The 19,870-nt window shown below is 45.2% G+C and overlaps 2 protein-coding genes and 3 pseudogenes across 3 annotated transcripts in view; 3 read left to right on the forward strand and 2 right to left on the reverse strand.

Annotated features, from left to right (window-relative positions):
• LOC149107104 (uncharacterized) overlaps window positions 1–19,870 on the forward strand; it is a 160,420-nt gene that overhangs the window by 49,183 nt on the left and 91,367 nt on the right. The gene's annotated exons all lie outside the window — the stretch shown is intronic.
• Window positions 1–19,870, forward strand: part of LOC110051350 (uncharacterized) — a 434,502-nt gene that overhangs the window by 44,970 nt on the left and 369,662 nt on the right. The window lies entirely within an intron of this gene.
• Window positions 1–19,870, reverse strand: part of LOC110051349 (uncharacterized) — a 52,966-nt pseudogene that overhangs the window by 9,607 nt on the left and 23,489 nt on the right. The gene's annotated exons all lie outside the window — the stretch shown is intronic.
• LOC149107110 (uncharacterized) lies at window positions 6,863–10,710 on the reverse strand (annotated as a pseudogene).
• On the forward strand, window positions 10,143–11,186 carry LOC149107111 (uncharacterized; annotated as a pseudogene).

Consider the following 19,870-nt stretch of genomic DNA (forward strand, 5'->3'; position numbering starts at 1 on the left):
CATTAGGCTTGCGCTTCGTTTTGACAAGTTCGCTGTTTGATAGATGTTTGATACTATCGCCACCGGGATTTCGAGGATGTTTACAAGTAAGTGTTTTTCTAAGACTTCTAATTTGATAGATCGTCTTCACGTGACGTGTTCTTATCCTCATCAGGCATAAGAGGCGGTATATTTATATCTGTTTACAATTAGGGTGCTTCGTTTGGAAACCAGAGCATTTTGAATTTCAGTGTCATGGAGGTTGCGTGACACAAGGCTACGATCGAGTTTGTTGAAAAATATATACTTATCTCATGATTTTGAGCCTTTTTAGAAGTTAGAGCATTAGGTAAAGTGCTTATGTAAATGCTTGTTTGTTTAGTACTGATAATCAGTCGCCTGGAAAGCCAAAGTAAGTTCCAGATGTTTACACTATATTCCGGCCGCCATATTGGTGTACCACGGATGTATAACATGGCGTTTTCTTACTAGGCTCTGTAAATTTCTGGGAGACATTTACGACGAATTTCACAAGTTTAGGGAAACGCATAGGCCTAAAACTTGGAGAAGTGTCTTATTTAGTTATCTTCTATAGCGTACATCACAATTTCTTAGCTTTTTCCATTGGTTGGTTTTCGATTGTTTTTTTTTAAAATTGCGTGACAGTGAAAACGATCTGTGCCGTTCGAAGAACAAAACAGCAACTGTGGAATTTTTTTTGTAAAATGATAAAACATGTTTTTTTGTTCATAATTTTTGAACATGTTCTCACCTTCCTCTGATATAAATCCATGCCATGCCTTATTTTTTGATCGGGATCATTTGCGGTCCAATATGGGGATCATTTCCGGTCCAATTTGGGGATCATTTGCGGTCCTGGGATCATTTGCGGACCCGTACAGATCGAGTAGTATAGAGGGAGTCAGACAAATACCTTTTCGCAGAGGGAGAAGCATTTTCCCATTTTGAAACCCCCAGATGTAACACCGAAGCTCGCAAGCTCGCTTCGGTTAAACATGGGCGTTTCAAAACGGGGAAATGGTGCGTCCCTCCGCGAAACAGTATTTGTCTGACTCCCTCTATACTACTACAGGGAAGGGGGGAAGGGGAGGGATACCTATTAGATAGAAACGACCCCGCCGTTATACCGCCCGAACACCGGCAATGGTTCGAGGAACAAACAAGTGTGCTTGGCTGATGCGTGGCCGGAGAGAAAACTGTGGAAAGAGCTGTGTGAGGGAATATTGCAAGCAGCACAACTACCAACTAAAGAAAGGAATGAAAATGCCAGCTCTGTGTCGCGGCTGTGGACTCGGTGTTTTGTGTGATTACCGTCTTTGCATTTCACGCGGCGGGAGCGCGGTAAAACAGTGGCTTATCCGCAAGCGTAAAAAAACAAAGAAAAATTTTGAACTTGTTTTGCTCGAGCTGAGGTCAACACAATTACAGAAATGATACCTTATGTTATACCACAAGTCACTATGTCTTCCGTTGGCCAAATGTTTGAAGAAATTCTGAAAGAAAACCTCGCAAAAATCGATCCAGCAACGTTCCGGTATTTAACGATGGCGGCTTTGGATTCGTATAAAGACAACTTGTGTCTTTGGCGTTGTATCGCTGTGCACCAAGGAGCGCGTGTCGATCGAAGTACAAAAGCAGCCCGCAGTCTCGCCAAGAGTTTCTACAAAGTCAAAGCCGTACCGTCAGACTACCCAAAAACGTCTCTAGATGAATTGGACAAGGTTGAAGCCCATCTAAATCAGGGTGCCGTTTTCTCGTCTTGGCTCGGAATCCGGGTTTATAAGCCCGAGAGGGGGGCGGGAGAAGTGGTATGGCACCTTAGACGAAACCCAGCAGCTAGTTTGAAGAACATTCTGACAATAGGTATCTACGAAGGGCAAGCGTTCGTCATCAAAGACATTGCCAGGTTGGCCAAAAATTATGCATGCACTCATTGCAGAGCGAGATTCACAAAAGTTTGCAATCTCCAACGTCATTTCCAAACCTGCAGTGCAGGAAAAACGGTAATAGATTGCCCTGGTGAAAGGGTCGAAGCCCCGCAGACAGCTTTCGAGAAAGCTTTCTATCCAAAACACAACGCTTCCAAAGAATCGCTTCAGTGGCTTGATCGAGAAGCCAAGCGGCGGAAAATCCACATCCACCACGCAATGTACGGGCATGGTGGCGAGCGTTGGATTGAGCGCACGCCTGTCGACGGGTACAACCACGCAACGAAGACTGTATTTCAATACCACAGCTGCCACTGGCACGGGTGTCGAAAATGTTACCCGCAAGATCGCGACAAAATCATTGACCGCAACAACCAAACGCGCGAAGATAGGTACCAAGCAACAATGAAACGCACAAGATTTCTGCGGGAGGCCGGCTACCAAGTTATCGAGGCCTGGGCATGCGAAGTTGGGAAAATCTACGCTGATCCACCGCGGGCCGAAACAAAAAGCTACCCGCACGCGAGCTTGTACGATTTCGAGGTGTGGCAATAATAATCATCGGAAGGTGACGCCCACGCTCACGATAGAAAACGTGCACGTGCCAATTTCGGTGAGCGTTGGCGACACCCTTGAAAGAGAGCCCACCCACATAGGCGAAAGAGACTCCGCGGAGTTGGTCCGCAAGTTTATGGAAGAGCTGGAGAGATGCGGAAAAAACATCCGAGCCCAGGTACGAGCAGAGTTTGTGCCAGAAGACGTGCACCTGCTGCCAAAAGCGCAGCGACAAAAAATCGATGAATGGTGCAACCAGGTTCCTGTCGTCGGGTTCAACTCAGGAAGTTACGATCTGAATCTGATCAAAAACCACTTCGCTGGCCGCCTTGCTGAAACATCACCCAAAGTCAGAGTGGCAAAAAAACGGGAACAAAACCATGTTCTTATTCACCTGGGGATTCCGTTTCCTTGACATCATCAACTACCTTGGGCCGGGGACCACCTACGAGAAATGGGTGAAAGCCTACGAATGCAAGACTGAAAAATCATGGTTTCCATACGAGTGGTTTGACACTCCCGAAAAGCTTGATTCCCCCGGGCTCCCGAAATATGAGGAGTGGTATTCGAAGCTCAAGAGAGAATATGTTCTCACGAGGGATCAATGGGAGGGGTGTCAGAGTCTGTTCAAAGAAAAAAGCATGCGTACCTTCGCAGACTGGCTGCGAACCTACAATAATCTTGATGTGGCTCTGGAAAAGATGAGAACCTTCTACAGTGAGAAGGGAATCGACATCCTGAAAGACGCTGTCAGCATCCCAGGCGTGAGTTTACATTACTTGCTCCGGGGAGCGGTTGAGCGGGGCGCGGAGCTTTACGGCCCGTGCAAAGAAGCGTATGAGATGCTGAAAAAAGGTGTTGTAGGGGGCCCGAGCCTCATTTTTACAAGGTACCACGAAGTTGATGTTACACGGATAAGGTCTCATCGATTTGCAGAGCCGCGTCTTTGCAAAAATATCGTGGGTAACGACGCCAACGCTCTCTATCTTTCGACCATGCTCAGAGAAATGCCTTACGAGAAGGAAACAGTCGTGCACTATAATGACGAGTCCCAGGCGGCTCCTGTACTAAAGCACAGGCTCAAAGAAGGAAACTGGTTTGGGTTTGCTGAAGTCGACATTGAGATTCCAAAGCCCTTATACTCAAAGTTTGAGGAGATGTGCCCTTCCTTTTACAATAAAGAAGTGCCCGTCGAAGCCGTGCCGAAACATATGCTCGATTACTTGAGACGAACTGGCAGAAACCGCGGAAACGGAAAAAAAATTGTGGAGGCGTTGTCTGCAGAACGGTTGTTGGTGTACGCCCCTCTGCTTCTCTGGTATGTGAACCACGGGGCGGTGGTCACAAAGGTTTACAGAACAATCGACTACCAACCGGCCAAGATCTTTCCCTGGTTCATGGAGCAGGTGACAGAGGCGTGCCGAACAGGAGACGTGGAAAAAAGCAAGGCGCTGCTCGCTGAAGTGTTCAAACTGCTGGGAAACAGCGGGTATGGGAAGCTTATCGAAGCCTTGGAGCGGCAAACAAACGTCATTTACACCAAAGACGAGAAGGTAGTCTACAGAGCCTTGCGAAGTGCATATTTCTCTGATCTTTACAAGATCGGGCAGGTGTATGAGTTGCAAAGCCGGAAGCCTCGGGTCACAATCAGACGGCCGTTTCAGGTTGGAATCGCTGTCTATCAGCTGGCAAAGCTGCGGATGCTGGAATTCTATTACAACTTTCTTGACAGGTATTTCGACAGAAGAGATTTTGAACTGATTCAGATGGACACGGACAGCTTCTACATGGCTATCTCTGACGAGCGGCTCAAAGACATTGTTCAGCCAGAGCTGAAGCAAGAATTTGAGGTGAAAAAAACCAGTGGTTGGCTTGGGACAAGTGGAGCAGTCGGACCCCTGGTCTCTTTAAGCTTGAGTGTGAGGGCAGCCGGATGATTGCGCTCTGCTCGAAGTGTTATTTCATGAACGAACCAGAGGGTGAAAAAAAGAAGTTTAGCACAAAGGGGATGTCGAAGAAGAAGAACGAGATCACATGGCAGCGTTTTAAGGCAGCATTGGAAGGCAGCAAAGATATGGCAAACAACAGAGGTTTCAGGATGCGGGACGGGCAGATGGTCACTTACGAACAGCAGAAGCTGGGGCTGAGTGCTTATTATGACAAGCGGTGGGTGCTGCCCGATGGGATACACACAGAACCAATCGAATTTCACCTTTAGTTCACGTCAGCCGGAGGAAGAGTAGTGTTTGGAGGGACGACCAGCAGTTCTTCACGCACGAAGCCGCGCTTGGGATCGTCAAGCAAATAGTAGAGAATGGGTTGATCCGGTTTGGTGAAAGATCTTTCAATGCTGTAAACTTTCCAAGACCAGATTGGGTCTGTGGCTCTTTTTACCCCGCCTTCAAGCTCTCCGGGCTGGTAGAGATAACAAACCTGGACAAGGGTGGGGAGTATTTTTTCACTTTTTCCAACAGGCCTTGAATAAGATGTCGCTGGCCTTACATAAACAGCTTTTTCTTTGATGGCAATGGCGGGTTTCTTGCCGATAAGTCTTGTGACCTCGTTGTTCAAAGCCGAAACAACTTCTGGAAGTCTTTTGACCCAGACAGTGGACCGCTGGCCCTCAGGGAGTCGCATTTCCATGGCGTACTGGTGCCCGAACAAGCACTTAGCCAAGGTGCGGTTGAAACGTTCAACAATGACCTGGTCGCGGTGAATGTCAACGCGCCTGCGCCGGATATATGTTTTGTGCTTTTCCATCTCTTTTGTGACAGCGCCCATGAATTCGTGCCTGGGGTCAACCTGCAGCATTTGAAGCCATTTGAGAGGCGAGCGCTTGTAAATCTTCTGAAAGGCCAGGGCGACCTCATCAGAATTTTTTGAAGTCAGGGGTTTCGGCCTCTTTGTAGCGGCTGGCCACGTCAACAATGGTCAGCGCGTATTTGGAAACTTTGCGCCCGCGGGGCAGTTTGTCATGCGGCAGAAAAAGAAGGTCTGCCTGGTGGACCTCGTTGGGTGTGGGAACGTTGAATTTCGGCCGAGGAATTCGCCTCGGTGCAGGGAGGAATATCTGCCAGAGCGCTTGCCTGATCAGCCACTTTTTTGCGGTTTCTTCAGGTATGTTGGCGGCTTCGGCTAATTTTTTGATCGCGGCAATACCTTTCCAGTAGCCCCCGGGGCCATAGTATATCTTTGCGAGTTTGTCGTCCATAGCTTACTATAAGGAGTAAAAAAAGTTTAAAGGAACCGGAAGGCTGCGTAGCCCAGAGCGAGAGCCCCGGCACCCACGAACATGAGTTCACCATTTTTCTGCTGCTCGCTCGGCTGATAGAAATCTGAGAACTTAGGCTCTTCGGGGGGTGTCATCTGTTCGTCAGGATGCGCCTGGTTGTAGAGTTTGAAGGCATAGTCAGTGTTGGTGAAGTTCTGCTTGGCCTCCGCCTTTATTTGCATGTTGGTCGCAATCCAGTCGAGAAGATGGGTGCGGTTGTGCGTGTATTTGGCGTAAGCTGCTTGGTACACCTCGAGAGCTTTGTCATGGCGCTTTTTTTCTTCAAGCGCAGCTTTGTCGCCCCCGCTAAGTGCCCTCGCCAGATAATTGCCACTGATAAAAGCCGTGGCATTCAACACAGCCCCACCAACCATAATCGCGATGCTCGCCATGGTGCTATATTGCAGAGTCTTTTTTCAAATCATTAATTTCAGACGCTGTTTGAGGTTCTTCTTGTCTTCAGCAGGTTTGCAAGTTGGTCGCAATCCATTCGAGAAGTTTTTTGGGTTCGATCTTGTGTTTTTCTTTGGCATTTACATACGCCTCGATGAATTTGTTGTGGTACTTTTTTAAAGACTCCACATTTTTTATACGCCTTTTTGTCACAACCCTGTCGAAAACGTCTTTTTTGCGGTTGAGAATTACTTCATCGGAAACCTCTAGAAACTCCTTGACTGCTTCATAGCTCTTTTCTTTTTCTCTAGCGGCTCTCAAAACAGCCTCATGAACATCGATGATTGCAGTAATCGCCATGGTGTTATATACCAGAGTCTTTTTTTTAAATCATTAATTTCAGACGCTGTCGGGAAGTATTTTTTGGTCCTCGAAGTACTTTTTGAGCGCAATGCTGCCCTCCATGACGGCGGTGAACTTCACGTAATTCATCGCACTGCTTCTTGGATCAGAAGTAAAATTCTCTTTTACAACCTTTTTTGCAGCCCAGCTGATCCCTGCGGCCAAGCCAGTGAGAGTAGCGGTGTCCATGATGGTCTTAACAAGCTCGTTGTCTGACACGATAGCGGTTGATATAAGGAAAATAACAAAAGTTTAAAACAAAATTAATATGGCTTTCCCACGGCTTCTTCTTCTATCCTTCTTACTTCTTCCATTCCTTCTAGCATTCTTCTTGCAATTTCTCTTTTTCTTATTTTTTCTTCTTCTTCCTCTGCGTCATTATCAATAAAGGGTTCTCTCAAAAGATCAATGGTTTTTTCAGCAACCTTGTTGCTGATGTTGAAATATAGAAACCAGATACCAATAATTGCAGCTGAATTGACGAGAATCTGGGGAAAGTCAACTCTGAACATGTTGAATATACTCCACTCGGAAAAGTTTAAATCATTTTTTAAAATCCTTTTGGCTGTGTTGCTCGAGCAGGTTCTGGCTCAACACGTGCGGGCTCAGACGTTTTTTTGGCAAACGCGGTTTTGAGCTCTTCCCGTTTGTAATAAATCCCGACCAGCGAAATGATTAAGCTGCCAACAGCAAGCCATTGGGTGGTGCTGAGGCTGCTATTCTTTTATCCGCTGCACTTTGGGCTTTCGTCTTCTGTAGTCGGGGCTGGCTCGGGAGCAGCTGTGGTGGCTTTCGCCTTATTGCTTGCCATATAAGCCTCAGCTACTTTTTTCTGTTGTTCCCGGGCCAGCCACGTTCTTTCAGCAACCATTTTTGCAGCAGCCACACGCTTGGGATTTTTTACGCGAGTAGTTGGAGTTGGAGTTGTCGCTTGCTGTGTGATATCGACGGCAGGTGCTGTCTGGGTCTCGCCCTGAGGTGCGCTCTCGCATTGTTCGGTAGACATTCTGAAACAAATGCATATGCCGAGCAAATATAATGTTTCGAAATTACTATGCGGTCGTTCTGCAATCACTCAGTGGGCGTTGAGGATTGCTGTTGAGAAATTTCTTCCAATTTTGCTTCGTCCCTTCTCTCCAAATGCAAGTTAAAATCAATATGTTTTGTGGTGATCAGCGCCGCGTTGGCCGCAGCAGGAAACCGGCCGCACTTCAAAGAAAGGTTGCCGGCCAGATTGGAGAGCTCTTTGTTTAAGATGTAGTCGTTTCTGAACTCTTTTTGGTAAGCGTCGATGTCTTTGATTTTGACGGACATTCCGACCACTTTGGTTACAAGAAAAATGAAGCTGTCGATAAGGCTTTCTGTTGTCTTTAAGCCCACACATGTCTCGTACCTTTTGATGTATTTCTCGACCTCTTTGTCGCTCAGGCGCTTCACCTGTTCGTGGGTTAACTGCACTCCGATGGCCTCTTTGGCTTTGCCTGTAGACACCAGCATGGCCAGCTGCTCACAAAGAGCAGGAATGTCAGGTCCGGGGGCGGTTGGAACTATGCCACCTGCTGGAACACTCGGCAGCTTGGGCTTGGTTTGAAGTAGGTTCATAACTTCTGCTAACACGGCCTCTTCTTCAGCCATTGTTCAAGGCTATATATTCAACTTTCATTTTTTTATTGAAAATAACTTTACCCCGTAGGGGAGGCGAAGCGAGAACACAAGATAAGAGAACTTTTGCTCTTTCAGCTTTGAAATCAGACCTTTGTACTCATCCTGAGAGAGTTTGCCAGTGTAATCATCAAAAATGGCTTTCGTGGTCTTGGCCGAGGGGGTGTAAAAGAGAACTATCGCCGCCACGTTCTCACGGAAGGAAGATGTTATGCCGGTCATCTTCTGGGTCAGCACCCAAATGCTGATGCCCATATGCCGAGCAGAAAAGGCGAGATTAACCAGCTCGCCTGTACGCCCTTTCACATCTTTGGAGGCTGCGCAGTCATCGAGTATTATGAGCGTGTTGGAGCCCTCGAAAACCCATCTCACTAGCTTCAACCACTTTTCCACATCGTGCTGCTCGCACATTATCACATCCATTCTTGGATCATTTTCACCAATTCTGTGGTAGGTCTTCTTGTGTGCGAATGTCGGGCAGATGAGCACAATGTAGTCGAACTTGAAGCAGAAAGTGCCGTAGAGCTGGTCCACCATAAACCTTGATTTGCCTGAATTAGTCGGCCCCACAATGAGAGCATTGAATGGAATCTCTCTTGGGTCCATGTTCATATTTCAAACTGTACAGATTCCAGCTGTCTGTCCATAATGTTGAACTGGGAGTCGGAGATTACAAATACATGGCATTTCATGTCGCCTGAGCCTTTGGCTTTCCGCTCAATTTCCAGCTGGACCCCGTCTGTACTGTTCACAATTCGCGTGCCGCTGCCATGCATTGACTGATCTGCCATGGAGCGCACATCAATCACAAGCCCGAACTTATCATTGGTGTAAAATTTTGTCATATTCATGTGCTCGGTTTTATTTTTCTCTTTCACAAAGAAGCGGTGGGCCTCTTCCCACAGTGCTTGCCTTCAATGCCATCGTTGAAAAGCCTGTTGGGCGAGCCATTGACCATGACACTGACTTTCGTCAGATCTGGGAAGATGAATTTTTCTGAATCTCTGTTGCCCACAGTATACCGCTCTACAAACAGGAGGAGGAGGGCTTTTAGTGACCTTCTTTGGGCGTTGACTTTGATGTTGATTCTCGTGTCAGTTCCTTTTTTGAAAGACACCTCTTTGTCATGCATCACATGGTCGTAAGTGAACTCTTTGGCGCTAGAGTAAACGCTGTACGCCTCGTCCGCCAGAGTCTTGCTGCGGATCATTTCGTGCTCGAGCTGGATGTTGGTCAGCTTGTATTTCAGCTGGGTTGTGTCGGAGCCCCTGACCACATGTATAGCTTCAGCAAGTTTTACTTTGAACGTGAGGTCGTTGTAAAGGGCCTGGGGGTAGAAAACACCGTGGTTGGTTAAAATCTGGTGGTCAAGCCTGATCCAGTACTTGCTTCTGTATACCTCGTTCAGCTTGTTTTCAGCGTCAACGCCCGAGGTTTTCTTGTCTCCCGCGCCTGAGCGGATCTTGCATAGACCTTGCTCTGAATCCCTTCGAAAATCATGCCGTCTTTGTTTTCCTGCAAAAGGAAAAGGTCTTCGAAAGTTTTGTAGATGTCATATCCAACCGTGTCTTGCAGGATAGTACCTGCAAACTTCACGACCAGCCTATCAACGAGCGCCCGCGTGACGTTCTGAACAAGGAAGTTGTTGGCGTGCCCTCCAGAAATGTTGATGTCAAAGCGAAGCGTTTTTAGCGAGCCCGGCACCAGAACCTCGTTCTCGTTCAGCTTGGGCACGGAAACATACAGCTTATCGCTGGGGTTGGCTTCAGAGCGGATAAAGGTGATTCGCTTGACCGCGCGCTCGGCCTGCATGGCGTGTAATGTCTTTTTGTTGTACGTTGGGCGAAGGTTCTCTGGCACTGACATTTCGTATAATACCACCGTTTAATATTTTTCTAATTTAAAAAAAAACAGAATTGAAATATATTGCTATGGCGGAAGGCGGTGGCGAATTTGATTATGAAGACCTGGACCTTGACAATCAGCTTGGCAACAATGATGCTGACGATGAAGAAGAGGTTGACAGAACCCAACCTTTTCAACCAGGTGTGGCATCCACTCCCTACCAACCTGGCACCCCCTACCACGGGGGTGAACAAATCGAAATGCGTACTATGCAGCACGAGCAGTCCAGCCTGCCTGACACTTCTTATGCCGAGACGTCATTTTTTGAAGAAGATACCCCTTTGATCGAAACAGATTCGGAACGGAAAAGTGTTTTAGACTGGTTAAAAGCAGTATTCCCCAAATTTTCCACTGAAAGATTTGCAGTTATGAAAGGCACCACCGGAAAAAACAAGGGTAAAATTGTTGCAATAGGTAAGCAAGGAGGTGAGTACAAGATTATGAAAGATGACTGGACAGGCTTCACGAAAAATTTTTTAGACAGCTTCAAAGATCAACTTGGACCGTATGCTGCAGATATCATAGCTGAAGACCGTGCCACCAGAGAACAACAGCAAAGACTGACATAGGCAGACATCCAACTACAACAGGCGGAAACACTCTCTTCGCAAAGAGAAGAAGAAAAGAAAGAAGTGGAAGCTCTGAAACATAAAATCGAGAAAACTAATACTCAGAGTGATGCCATTCAGGATCAACAAGGTTCGAATCTTGAAAGTGAAGCAGAGCTGCGTAGGCTGAAACTACAGAAAGAGAACTATCAAACTGATCTTGAAAACAAGAAAAAAGAATTGGACTTGCTTACAAAAAAAGCAAGAAACAGAGAAAAAGAACAAGCCAAGGTTGCCAGACTCAGCGCCAGCCTCGCAGCAAAAGAAAGTGAAACAAACACCATGGAAGAAAGGCTAAACCAAACAAAACCGTTGGACGACCTGAAAGAGCAGGAAAGCGAGCTGCAGCGCCAAAACGAGGAAGACCGGGCATTCATCCAAGATGAGAATGACTGGTTGATTCTCGACAACCCCACCTGCGTCAAACCTGATGCTGTGTTTGGTGCGAACCAGTCCGCTTGAGCATAAGAAGCAGCACCCGGCTCGATGCATTCAATCAGGTTTCCTTGATTAGCTTTCCCTCCTTCATCGCTGAATTTGTTAAATCCTCCTGGGTATAGAGTGCCAGTTTTCATCACACCCTGCACATAAATGTAAACGCTTCCAAGACCATGGTTTGCCCTGTGTGTGAAGCGAAAATTGCTCAAGGGGTCTATGCCGAACTCGTCGCATAGCCTTTTGTACGAAGCAACGTCATAATGATTATTCATTTGGCTGAACGTCGGGTCTCCGGGCAAAGCGCTTATGCTCTGAATACCTCCTAGCTGGTATAAAATGCGCCTGACCGTGAAATACACGTGGAAGATATAAAAAGCTCTTATCTGCGGAGAGAGATTTATTCCGTTGTCAAAGACTTCGCGAGAAACTCCACAACCTTGTGTCGCGCAGAAAACCACGAAGTTGAGCTGTTGCCGCCAATATTTCATGTCAAGCCCTCCTAACCAGTGTTTTGATTCGGTTCCAGAAGTGTGCCTGAGTTTGGTTTTTTGAAATATTTCTCGTAATTTTGTCGTGAAATATTGGTCAGGCGTGACGTATATTTTGATTGCGTTGTTGAATATTTTCTTCAAGCTTGGTGCTTTTCCGCGGAAAGGTTCCGCAGGGATGGCCAATGAAACTTTTGAACCGAGTGGTGACAATTGGTAAGGAAAACCCCCGCTGTCTCCCAAACCAAGCGCTTGTTTCATTTCCGCACTCCAATACCGCCTGTCTGAACCGAAGACGCTTTGAAACGAGCCTTCACTTTCTTTGAAAAACACCTCTGCGGTTGCGTTGTTTTTCTCGTCGATGTATTCTTGTGAAACGAACTGGTTTTTGTCCGCTTTTGGAAAGTGGTTTAAAAAATTTGTCCACGCCTTTTTCTTTGCTGCATCCGCTTTTTTCACAAACTCAGGATGTTTCCACAAATTCGCCATTGTCTTTGAACACAATTTTGTTTGTTAAATATAAAATGGTTGTTCTCACTATTGTCACGCAAGAGAACGGAGAGACTATCTATTTTGAAGAACCAATACCGAAAGTTCATTTCATGAAACTCATATCTTGTAGTTTATTCAACAGCTGGGACACTTTGAAAAAGGAAGGTTCAGCCACCTTGGGAGATAAAGACAAAGATAGAGCTTTATCAGTTAGTAAATTACTCCCAGGGCATTATAGTTTAGAAAGATTGGCAAAAGAAATAGACGGTCTGTTCGCCAAATATCAATATAAAGAGTTGCAAACAGCAATAAACCAGCCTGCTGGCCAGCTTGTAATCAGAAATTTTGGGGCTGGGGCAAAACCAATTGAACTTGATCGCGATTTAACCAGTTTGCTTGGTATTGGGCGAAAGTTGCTGTCTATAACATTCGTAAAACTGCTTAGAGCTCCAATGACATATTTCATTCATTGTGATTTGATCGACAGAACGGAATCTGTTCAATGGCAAAAAGTCAGATGTCTTAGCCCTATTTGATGTGAAAGGGAAGACTTTTGAAAAGGTAAGCTACCAAGGTTCTCCGCAACAGGTTTTGCGAGACTGTTCTACAGACGAGTTTATAAATAGCATCACCATTAGCGTCAAAGATGAAAAAGGCAAACTCTTTGATTTCAAGGGCTTCCCGCTTCTTTTTGAATTAGAGTTAAATTAAATTTCTTTATATACACAATGTCTTCTGCAAATCTGTTACCTCCAAGCACGCTGCCTGCCGAGCCTCTCTATCTAGTACTGGCGGCGCCTTCTGAAAATTTCTGCTTGCAAAAGATCAACGAGATTTCCAACACTTTGGACCATGAGGTCGGCCACTATCGCCTCGTTGCTAAAAAATACAAACGCGTGAAAAATTTCATTAATTGGAGTGCCGCTGGCTCCAGTGTTCTCTCGGCAGCATTTTCCAGCACTAGTTTTGGCTCCGCTCTGTCTGTGGTTGGCCTGCTGGCAACAGTTCCTTTAGGTGGCGCTGGGGGGTGTTTTGCTCTCATTTCTTCGGGGCTGATAATCGCCAGCAAAAAACTCGATTCGAAAATTAAAAAAACATCAAGAGATTACCACGCTCGCCGTTCCCAAGCTGGATACAATCAACAGACTGCTCTCCAAAGCTTTGAATAACAACGAAGTGTCTTCCCAGGAGTTTGACACCATCCTTTCTGAGTTTCAGCACTACAATTCTCTTAAGGAACATGTCCGAGCAAAGATGCTTCGCCAACCGTCAAAGAGAAAGCTTACTGATGTTGATGTTCAGAAACTGGAGAAAGACATCTGCGGCAGAGTTGAAGCTGAAATGATAAAAAAAATAACAAACTCCCCCGCTTCGAACTAACTTTTAGAAACAGACGGTTTTATTTTCATATAATAAAAACATGCTCGTCTGTTTCCACTTGATTGCGTTTCTCGCCCACGAATATTTCACACCTGAATGGCAAAAAGATTCTCGTGATATTACGCGTGAGATTGTTGCTGCTATGCTTGATGCCGATGAGGTTTTTTACTAACGCTCCCCGCCAAAAAGGAACCACTCATGCCAATCATAACCATCCCAGGAGCACACTTTTAAAAAATTCTTGTACTCGGGGCTGGCTTCTATGAGAGGTATTAACTCCATCGGAGGGCTTAGAGATGCTTTATGAATAGTTCCACTTTCGTAACAGGGTAAACAACATCCCTGGAAACGGCAGTTCGCATATTCAAAGCAAATTACCATCGGTACAATCTGCTGCCTGTATTGGCAGAAAGGCAGTTTTGAAATATGCTCGTGTACCTTGTCCCACCCCATTTCCTTTTTTCCCCTCCTTTTCATTGCAATGTACTCCTTGAGAATCATTTCACGAAGCTCTGGAGGGAGGTATTGAATGAAATAGGAAAGTTGCCGGTTGTTTGCTTGTTCGACACACTTGTTTGTTCCTCAAAACATTGCCGGTTTTCGGGCGGTATAACGGCAGGGTTGTTTCTATCTAATAGGAATCCCTCTTCGAAACATCCTGCCACATGAAATGCAAAGACGGTAATCACACAAAACACCGAGTCCACAGCCGCAACACGGAGCTGGCATTTTCATTCCTTTCTTTAGTTGGTAGTTGTGCTGCTTGCAATATTCCCTCACAGCTCTTTCCACAGTTTTCTCTCCGGCCACGCATCAGCCACACACACTTGTTTGTTCCTCGAACCATTGCCAGTGTTTGGGCGGTATAATGGCGGGGTCGTTTCTATCCAATAGGTATCCCTCCCCTTCCCCCCTTCCCTGTAGTAGTATAGAGGGAGTCAGAGAAATACTGTTTCGCAGAGAGACGCACCATTTCCCCGTTTTGAAACCCCCATGTTTAACCGAAGCGAGCTTGCGAGCTTCGGTGTTACATCTGGGGGTTTCAAAACGGGGAAATGCTTCTCCCTCTGCGAAACAGTATTTGTCTGACTCCCTCCATACTACTGATTGCATTCGACATGAATACACCGACGTCATTATTTTCAGCCATTTCACGCAATTCATTGATACTGAGATGTGCTTCACCGGGGTTCTGCTTTAAGAACATTCCAGTTTGTTCAAGGGTTCGCTTTCTCAAAAGCAAACACTTAAACCAAAAAATGACATAGCTAGTCATTATTTGATCTCTTTTATACATTCAAAGTACATGTAACCATGTTGTTTCAGAAATAAATCAGTTATATTTCCGTTGAAGTTCCCATTGTCATATTTACATACAAACACGCTACTAACGGCAGCACTCACTTCTCAATAAGAACCCCTTGTCTAGTTTTTTAAAGTCATGAAATCGTGAATGCCCTTCTTTTAGTCTTCTCAGGAATTTAATTATCCATTTGTATCTAAATGTTCTTCTGTAATTTCACAAAACCGATAAAAAGTCGCTATTTTGCAGATGACCTCCAGCCACTGCACGCTAAAGGCTAATGGTAGCATTTGCACTGTTATACTAGTAGAATTCTACTTACTATAATTATTAAAAACTGGATCATTGGATAATGCAATATGGTAAGCGTACCCGCATTTTTGGGGGCGTTTTTATTTTATTCTAGTTTTCTATATTTTGGGGGCGTTAGTAGTAATAATGGCTCATATGAGCAGTAACCAATCAGGAGCTGAGAAAGACAATAGGCTATTGTTTGGAGAACAATGGGCTCTATTGTTCTCCAAATCCAAGTGGCACCTTGAAAAATTGGACCAATCAGGAGCTGAATTAAGAATTCAAGATGGCGGCGCCCACAAAAGTCGGCCATGTTGGAAAACAGCCCATCAGCCTCGACAGAGGACTGGGATTGGTCTCACGGATTTCCATGGCGACACAAATTACGCCAGGGTCATGCAAAAATTGTCAGGCAACTTTAAACTGGATACTTACAGTGTCCTGTGGTCCTAAACAACAGAGGTCCGTCCGGCAAGTGGTCAGACTGAGAGACTTGGGTCCGACTGCAGCTTAGATAGGGTGGTGCAATGGATCCTGGGACGGTGACCTCATCGGGAACCAATCAGAATGAATTAAAGTACTCACAGTGGTTGGCTTCCCCAGTGCCCCTCTGTTAAGGAGAGTATTAAACCAAACATCACACAATATCAAATGCGAGGAACTTTAATATCAAAACTTTTGCGCTAACATTAAAAGATATGACGTCATTGCCATGTTGATCGGGTAAAAAGACCGGTTTCTATTGTCATCACACAATTTTTCAAATGAACTTTAATGTCCAAAACGTTTGCGCTAAAATTACAGAAAGTCGGTCATTGTGTCTCAAATAAGATAAAACTATCAAAAGAAATGGAACAGAAATAATTTTATCCAGCTTGAATGCAATCTTTGACGAGTAACGAATAATAAGCGAAGACAAAAATTTATAGGCTAAAAGGTGAGAAGAAAAATACAATTGAAATACTTCAAGTGGAAATGAATTGCTAATGGCAGTTTGCAATAAAATCTAAACTCCTTGATCTCGACTGTTTCCTTGAGAAAAGCATCATTCAAAGGAATCTTGAACAAACAAAAGGCATTTTGGGCGACCATTGAAGAATTAACATAATTAGTCAGAGATGAAACATGGAATAAATTAAAACCGAAAAGCACATGTTTAGAAGCTGAAATCATGATAGACTGTATCTTAACCCTTGAGAATAAAATCAAAAGAATTTAATTTCAAACAAACGTTTGGCGCTTGAAGTAAAGATTTAACTTCATTTACAAACACTGCAAATCGCTCCTAATTCAACATTTATAGTTGTCTAAGCGGGTTTCCAATAGCGCCAAAAATAAATCACTTACTTAAAACATAGTCCTTTCCTCCAAAGCGTCACACAACTAGCAGTTGCTCAACTCCATAGCCATGAAGACAGGAAAGAATGTTATGTTTAGAAAAGAAGATGTGTGCTGAATGTTGTCACGAGTAAAATGAATTTTATCAAGACCGATTGACTTATAAACGGGTATTCACAAAACAATAGACAATGTCATGTGGTTAACAACCAATGAGAGGATGGGGGATGGGGGGTACGTGATATCACGTGGTCAAGAATCAATGAGAAGACGGGGGGATAAGGGGTTATACCGAACAGTAATGTCATTAAATTGTTTTAAGCAAAGCAAATAGTCTGAGTCTTTATAATGTTCATTGAATAATAACTCCAAAGAAAGAATTGATTATAATTTGAACTCTTAAAGTCTTGACCGTCAGTATTCGACAAAGTGTTGGGAACTAAACTTGTTTCCAGTTTGTCAGATTCTTGCTCCCACTTCTTCCTCCTCCTCCTCCTCCACCTCCTCCTCCACCTCGTCCTTTTCCTCCTCCTCCACCTCCTCCTTCTCCTCTTCTTCCTCTTCCTCCTCCTCGTCCTTCTCCTCCTCCTCCTCATCCCCTCCTCCTTGTCCTCCTCCTCCTCCTCCACCAACACCACCTCCTCCTCCTTTTCCTCCTCACCTCCTTCTCCACCTCCTCACCTCCTTCTTCTCCTCCTCCTTCTCCACCACCTCCTCCTCCTCTTCCACCTCCTCAACTCCCCCTCCTCCCTTTCCTCCTTCTCCACCTTCTCAACTCGTCCTCCTCCCTTTCCTTCTTCTCCCCAACCTCCTCCTCCTCCACCACCTCTTCCTCATTCTCCACCTCCTCCTCCTCATCCAGCTCCTCCTCCTCCTTCTCCACCACCACTTCCTCGTCCTCCTCAACCTCGTCCTTATCCTCCTCCTCCTCCACATCCTCCTCCTCCTTCTCCACCTCCTCCTCCTGCTCCTCCAGCACCACCTCTACCTCCTCCTCCACCTCTTCTTCCGCCTCCTTCTCCATCTCCTCCTCAAGACTTTTATTTTCCCTTTCTTCCATGATCGTAATGATCAACTAAATCACCAATAATTATCGGCCAAGTATAAAAAGGCTGCCTTAATTCATTTGAAGTAAGTAGTCTCTGCCAATAATGGCACAATAAGGGATTATCTTTATACTTGGCCGATAATTATTGGTGATGTAGTTGATCATTACGATCATGGAAGAAAGGCAAAATAAAAGTCTTGAGGAGGAGAAGGAGGAGGAAGAGGTGGAGGTGGTGGTGGAGGAGGAGGACGTGGAGAAGGAGGAGGAGGAGGAGGATGTGGAGGAGGATAAGGACGATCTTGAGGAGGACGAGGAAGAAGTGGTGGAGGAGGAGGTGGAGGTGGAAGAGGAGGAGGAGGAAGAGGTGGAGGAGGACGAGGAAGAGGTGGTGGAGGAGGAGGTTGGGGAGAAGGAGGAAAGGGAGGAGGAGTCGAGAAGGTGGAGGAGGAGGAGGAAAGGGAGGAGGAGTTGAGGAGGTTGAAGAGGAGGAGGAAGAGGTGGAAGAGGAGGAGGAGGTGGTGGAGGAGGAGGAGGTAAACCAGGAAGAGCAGAAGGAAGAAGAGGAGGAGGTGGAGGAGGACGAGGTGGAGGAGGAGGAGGAAAGGGAGGAGGAATTGAGGAGGTTGAAGAGGAGGAGGTGGAAGAGGAGGAGGAGGTGGTGGAGGAGGTGGAGGTGGAGGAGGTGGAGGTAAACCAGGAAGAGCAGAAGGAAGAAGAGGAGGAGATGGAGGATGACGAGGTGGAGGTGGAGGAGGAGGAAAAGGAGGAGGTGGAGGAGGAGGTGAAGGTGGAGGAGGAGGTGAAGGTGGAGGAGGAGGTGGAGGAGGGAGAAGTGGGACCAAGAATCTGAGAAACTGGAAACGAGTTTAGTTCCTAACACTTTGTCGAATACTGTCGGTCAAGACTTTAAGAGTTCAAATTATAATCAATTCTTTCTTTGGAGTTACTATTCAATAAACGTTTTAAAGACTCAGACTATTTGTTTTGCTTAAAACAATTTAATGACATTACTGTTCGGTATAACCCCTTATCCCCCTGTCTTCTCATTGATTCTTGACCACGTGATATCGCGTACCCCCCATCCCCCATCCTCTCATTGGTTGTTAACCACATGACATTGTCTATTGTTTTGTGAATACCCGTTTATAAGTCAATCGGTCTTGATAGAATTCATTTTACTTGTGACAACGTTCAGTACACGTCTTCTTTTCTAAACGTAACATTCTTTCCTGTCTTCGTGGCTATGGAGTTGAGCGACTGCTAGTTGTGTGACGCTTTGGAGGAAAGGACTATCTTTGAAGTAAGTGATTTATTTTTGGCGCTATTGGAAACCCGCTTAGACAACTATAAATGTTGAATTAGGAGCGATTTGCAGTGTTTGTAAATGAAGTTAAATCTTTACTTCAAGCGCCAAACGTTTGTTTGAAATTCTTTTGATTTTATTCTCAAGGGTTAAGATACAGTCTATCATGATTTCAGCTTCTAAACATGTGCTTTTCGGTTTTAATTTATTCCATGTTTCATCTCTGACTAATTATGTTAATTCTTCAATGGTCGCCCAAAATGCCTTTTGTTTGTTCAAGATTCCTTTGAATGATGCTTTTCTCAAGGAAACAGTCGAGATCAAGGAGTTTAGATTTTATTGCAAACTGCCGTTAGCAATTCATTTCCACTTGAAGTATTTCAATTGTATTTTTCTTCTCACCTTTTAGCCTATAAATTTTTGTCTTCGCTTATTATTCGTTACTTGTCAAAGATTGCATTCAAGCTGGATAAAATTATTTCTGTTCCATTTCTTTTGATAGTTTTATCTTATTTGAGACACAATGACCGACTTTCTGTAATTTTAGCGCAAACGTTTTGGACATTAAAGTTCATTTGAAAAATTGTGTGATGACGATAGAAACCGGTCTTTTTACCCGATCAACATGGCAATGACGTCATGTCTCTTAATGTTAGCGCAAAAGTTTTGATATTAAAGTTCCTCACATTTGATATTGTGTGATGTTTGGTTTAATACTCTCCTTAACAGAGGGGCACTGGGGAAGCCAACCACTGTGAGTACTTTAATTCATTCTGATTGGTTCCCGATGAGGTCACCGTCCCAGGATCCATTGCACCACCCTATCTAAGCTGCAGTCGGACCCAAGTCTCTCAGTCTGGCCACTTGCTGGACGGACCTCTGTCGTTTAGGACCACAGGACACTGTAAGTATCCAGTTTAAAGTTGCCTGACAATTTTTGCGTGACCCTGGCGTAATTTGTGTCGCCATGGAAATCTGTGAGACCGATCCCAGTCCTCTGTCGAGGCTGGTGGGCTGTTTTCCAACATGGCCGACTTTTGTGGGTGCCACCATCTTGAATTC

Source organism: Orbicella faveolata, unplaced genomic scaffold (assembly GCF_042242905.1).
Source record: "Orbicella faveolata isolate gen_17 unplaced genomic scaffold, um_ofav_v1 contig_27, whole genome shotgun sequence".
Lineage (NCBI taxonomy): Eukaryota > Metazoa > Cnidaria > Anthozoa > Scleractinia > Merulinidae > Orbicella > Orbicella faveolata.